This window comes from Calidris pugnax, unplaced genomic scaffold, assembly GCF_001431845.1.
Source record: "Calidris pugnax isolate Ruff unplaced genomic scaffold, ASM143184v1 scaffold44, whole genome shotgun sequence".
In the NCBI taxonomy this organism is placed as follows: domain Eukaryota; kingdom Metazoa; phylum Chordata; class Aves; order Charadriiformes; family Scolopacidae; genus Calidris; species Calidris pugnax.
In genome coordinates, this window is record NW_015094506.1 from 35,907,449 (window position 1) to 35,913,448 (window position 6,000).

The window sequence follows — 6,000 nt, forward strand, 5'->3', positions numbered from 1 at the left end:
TATTTGAAGGAAAAGTGAAATGTGCTATAGATTTTTCACAGTCTTTACACTAGGAAAAGAGTTATGTGCAACATTAAGCTTAAATTGATTTTCAGTGTTTGAGCAGTAGCCTGGACAGTGGGTCTAATTAGTATCTACAGTTATTTGAATAACAGTATTGAATGCCTGGGTTGCAACAGTTCCCATCGTGGTTTAGAATTATATTTTGTTGTTGAAACACTTGTTGTGCTTCTGAGACATGAATTTACTGGGTAAATCTAAACATTGAATAAAATTTGCTTTTGTTATTTAAGCTGTAATAGTTTTGCCCAAGTACTCAGTTTAGAAACACGCAACAAAAAGAAGCTGAGCCACAGAAAAACCTGGCTGCCAAAAACTACATCTCATGGGAACCATAAATCTCTATTTATAAAGGGCTTAAATTTGCCATGATCCTTTGTTAATAAACCTGGTCTTTGGATGTCTTTTCCATCAGCTTTGTGCAAAGCAGGCAGAAAACTGCCCGGAGTGGTACCTGTGGATCACCAGGAAATGCAAATCCACTGTAGTCTAGGTCATAATTCCTTTCTCCATCCTCTGTAAAGGTCTTTGGGGACAGAAAAACCGCTAAGATGTGGTCTGGGAGGGCTGTGGGTCTCTACGTTCACCCAAGAAACCAGTCCCACAGGAGCTGGCACATGTTAAATGAACCAGTCGAATCAGAGAAGAAAGACACCTGTCCCACTCTGTGTTGCACTACTTACACTTAGGAAAAAAATTGTGCATGGCTGTTACATGCTCATTTCCTTTTAGAGTGAGGAAATAAGACAGATTTATAGCTAAATATGTATGACAAGACTACTCACCTAATCCTTTAGCTTCTGAGTACCCTGAGTTCCCATTGAGGGTATGTTAAGTACAGGAGTGATGGCACCTTGCAAATGTGCATAAGAAAGTATTCAGGGGTTGCAAGTTGAACAGAAGCAGTGACAGAGCTTTGCTGAAGGAGTAACACCAGGGATGTCACACATTTCCCTTATGTTGTGGTTACTTTTACTTTCTGAACGAGTCATATTTAGATTTTTTTTTTCTCTCCGCAAATCACTATGGAATTATAATGGTAGAAAAGTGTAATTTCAGCCTCTATATTTTCAGTGATGTTCCTCTAATTTGCAGTCACTTAATTAAGGTCTGACATGGCTCAGCTATTCTTTACACTTATAGTGGTTTGCCATCTGGGCTTCACTAATAAATAAGCACTTTAATGGCTGAACTACTTAATAAACTTTCAGTGAGAGAAGAGGGAAATTAAGTCAATTCTTTCATTATGAAAATATGCTGTGCCATCTAATTGCTCAAAAGCAGATGTCACTCAAATTCAATTAAGTTGTTTAATGACCTGTGTGCTTATTACTAACTTGACTGAAGGTTTGACACAGTTAAAGTAAATACAAATGGCTGGTAAGATTTTAGCTTCTCACGTTTCTGCTTTTTGCTTCTTCCCCAAGATATCCACTTCAATCTGTGTTTTTTTCTTATGACACATGACAAATTTTCACTGTCTGGTCTGAAATCAGGGTTTATGCAAATTGTTAACAAACATATTTTTCTTATTTTCACTTCCAAATGTGTAGTTTGGTCTCACAAAGAATGTGTCAAATGATTCAAATGTGAAGTAATCATGAATATTGTTGGTTAGATAGACAGCAAATCTCCCCAAGCAAGATCTTTGTTTAGTGATTTAGCTATTTTTTTTTTTTGTTAATGACAGATTGGAGCAGCTATTAAGACTGCTTTTCCTCCGTAAACAATTTTTTATAATATGCCAAGTTTTAGAACATGTTAATGAAATCTAAGTATAAGTTTCTCCTATATTATTAAGAAAAAGACATGCAATATTTGCTGATTATTAAAAAGTAATTCAGCACTTCAGTTTTTATAGTGTGTTTCCCTCTTCCTTGTTTGCCTCATCCTCCTGACTTTTTTTAATTAGCTGATTATTGCTTAGTACTTATTATTATACAAAATCCAGAACGGATTATCTCTGCTACAAACTTAAATCCATGTTGCAGATTTCATGGCCACATATGAATTGTGAGGCGGTTCACCCAGTCTCTCCCAGCAGAAATTAGAGGTTGGTTAGATGTAGGTCATCCTGGCTATACAGTGGTACAGACTTAAAGAAATTCTGCAGATGCTGTGCCTCCCACAACAATGTGTACATGCTAACGGAGGCCGCCTTGGGCTTAGCAATCATGAAATGGTTAAGTTTTCAATTCTTAGTGAGGTAAAGAAGGGGGTTAGCAAAATCTCCACCTTGGGCTTCCCAAGGGCAGACTCTTCAGATCACTGGGTGGGAAAGTCCCTTGGGAGACAATCCTGCAGGGCAAAAGAGGTCCAGGAAGGCTGGACGTTCTTCAAGAAGGAAATCCTAAAGGCCCAGGAGCAGGCTGTCCCCATGAGGCACAAAGTTAAAGGGCAGGGAAAATGGCTGGCCTAGATGAACAAAGAGCTCTTGATGGGACTAGGCAAAAAGGAAGGTTTACCACTACAAACATTTGTAGGAAAGGTCTAGGTATAGATAGCTTTGTCTGTTGGGGGGAGAAGGACTAGATGGCCTTATAAAATCTGACTTTCCACTGGATCCTATTCAAGTATCTATTTATTATAAGCAAATGAATTTTTGCAGATATGCTGATATTTCTGAAACAGTGACTTAAAAACAACAGAAAAAAAAAGCCAAAGTAAACCGTAACACAGACACCATGGATGGATGGCTTCCTGTTAAGGAGCAAGAAGCCAATCCTTCAGACATTCATCTCAGGTCAAGGTTTTCTTGATTTCCAGACTCCACAATGTGAAGCAGATAACCTGGGAACCCTGAAGGTGCAGAGCCATCCACACGGTGAAGCAGCCCTAGAGAATAGACCCTGAAAAACAAGGCTCTTCAGCACCTGGTGCTGCCAGGCAGCTGGCAAGCCTCCAGCTGAGCATTGTCTGTGTTCCAGCAAAAGGGTTTGAATGGGATGTGGTTCTGCAAAATGTTTTGTGTTTAGACTTAGTTGTTATTTTGTATTTTACAGAGCAATTTTAGCCTGCTTTTTCCACATCACAGCTCATGTTTTGCTGGGTCAACAACCCACAGCAGCAGTTTTTCTGTCCATTTCTCTATCCTTGCAGGAATATGGGGCTACCTGGGAAGCACTGCTCCACCCTCTAATTCTTAAATGTGTCCATATGTTTCGGAAAATAGCCAAAGGTACTGTCTGTGTAAGGGCTTTGCCACATGGATTTAAAGGCCACTGCATTTAATTATTCTTTTTTTTAACTAGCTGTAAAAAGTTTGGACTGGAACTCACCTCATTTGTGCTTTCGCATGTTCCCATGTTTGATGTACTAAAGACAAACTTGTAATTGTGAGGACTTTACAGTTCAGACATGGTTAAAACTTGAGACATGTAAAATGTTTTAAGTTGTTCTGGAGGAAAACACTGTTTTTTTAATACAGAAACAAGAAAGGGCCTAGCCAAACCCAACTCATTAGACAACCAAGTACAGAGATTTGCTAGAAATCCTTCTGAACAGCTAGAAAATGCAACAAAATCAAGAGCAACAAATCCAGTGACTCCATCACTGTGTAACATTTTCCTTCACCTTCACACCTCTATGGCTATGGTCATTGGCTGCAATTCATGAGGTTTTGTGGAAGGGGAATCACAAGCGTGTAAAATATAATGTTGTTCTTTTTTCCTCCATCTCCTCTTTTTTCTCTGTTTTGTACAGTCTATACAGTATATCAGTCAGCTTCTCTGATGTTTAGCCAATACAATCTTAAAGGATTATTCCAGGACACAGATGTTCCTTAAGGAAGTTGCTTTTCTTTCCTTGGTTACATTCTCCTTATATGTACTTACCTGAGCAAAGCCTCATTTATATGGATTCATCTGGGTGAAACCTCACTCTGCCTACTTCAGAGTTCGATGTAACAAGGGTCTTTTCCTAGGGAAGGCTATGCACATCTTAAAAAAGATGATGCTCTCTGCACTAAATGCTGTGATTATTCAGCAGAGGAACCAGTCTTTCGCCTGGAGTATTTAATAGGAAAAGGTAGATGTGTCCCGGCAGTGCTCAGAGATGAATGAAATCCATGTTGGTCCCTGTTAATCCCTCAGTCCCTGTTAGGACCGAGCTTGGTCAGGTCATTCATTGCACTAACATGTTCCTGTGGCTTTTGGCCAGCCCAGAGAAAGGGGAGGTGCCTGTGAAGCACTGTAAAACACTGTGTTTTTTCAGCCTGAAGAGAAGGGCTGATATTAATGTCATGAGTCCGACCTGCCTTGGCAAAAGCACAGTCTAGACAAGAAGGCCCAGCACCCTGTCCAGCTGAACCTTAACAGTGTCCAATGATGGGGAAACCACCACTTTCCTGGGGAGATTATTTCAATGGCTGATTGTTCATATTGTGAAAAATTTTCCTCTTGTGTCCAATCAGAATCTCCCCAAGAGTAACTTGGACCCATTACCCCTTGTGTTTTCCATGTAACACCTTGTAGAAAGGGAATCCATCTTCTTTGTAGCCACCCTCCAAATAGTGGAACATAGTGATAAGGTCTCCCCTAAACTTTCTTTTCTCAAGGCTGAACAAACCCAGTTCTCTCAGCCTTTCCTCATATGGCAGGTTTCCCAGTTCCTTGATAATCTTGGTGACCCTTCTCTGGATGGTCTCCAGCCTGTCCACATCTTTTTTGCATAGTGGGAATCAAAACAGAGCACATCATGAAAGATTTTCTGTATGTTTGTTTTTAAGGTCAAATATCATTTTAGCAATCAGCTGGAGCAGTCCGAAGCCAACAGTAAATCTTTGCTCTAAAGTGTAATATATTTAGGTCTTCATTCATTATCTAAAAAGAGTCGTACATTGAGGAATCTGATTGACTAGTCCAACCTAACTGCAGTGTAACTGCTTTGAAATTGCCATAATTACACGAGGGATGGATAATGCTCAGTGTGTTTAAGAAAGCAGAAAGAGGACTCATCTCCGTATTTCCAAAGATATAGTGCTCAAGATAGTGATCACTCATCAGCATTCAAAGAAGGGCTACGTCAATCTCAACTCAAAGAATGCTGGCATCAAAATGTGTTTAACTTGTTTGAAAATGAAAACCAGCACTGGATACATTGGCAAACTTTCAAAAAGTTGATTCCTGCCTCACTTGGATGTGCAAAAAGAATGATCGTGAAGTTGTAAAGAGCTGGTTCTAAGCTACTTTTCAAAGTCACACAACATTATGCGCAATATCAAGACTTGTGTACAATGTCAGAAAGCAGGAGCTTTTTCTATTTCTTTTAGAAGTATTAAGTGATGAACTTAAATCTAGCTTGTTTTTCTACATATACAATAGTTTCCCTGCTATAGTTTTAGCACAGAGGAAAGATCTATTTCCTATTTTGTGCATGATGCTGTATTACTTTGAGTCTGTCTCCTTAGGAAAAGGAACAATTCACTAGTGTTTCAGAGCTCTGAATGAAAGCCTCCAACAAAGTCACTGGGCAAAAGCCTTGCCAGCTTTTCAAAAGACAAGCTGAACAGCTCTCAAAAAAGTGCTTTTGAAATTCTAGTTATTTTCTCAAATGGGAGATGAGCCGTATTTGAAACCTTGACCTGCAGCAAAGCTAAGAAAGGAAACTAAATTTCTTGTACTCAGTGGACTTTAAATGGATTGACACCCCTTCTGGGAAAATGGGAATTATGATCTGGCCTGAGGCTTCTATGCAAGTTAATTATGCTCTTATCTTGACATCCTCTCTTTCACATCCCCCCCCATTCATCTGTTTAATTTATGTGTTGCATCTGATCATAAATATGCACAGTCTACAACACGGACTGTCTCCTTATGACTGTCTGTGAGGGGCATAACACACAGGATTCCCAGCTCTGGCTGCGGTCCCTGGCTTGACTAGCTTAAAAATAATGTGTATTACTCAGATGATTTCTGTTCACAGAGATCAAATAGCAAACAC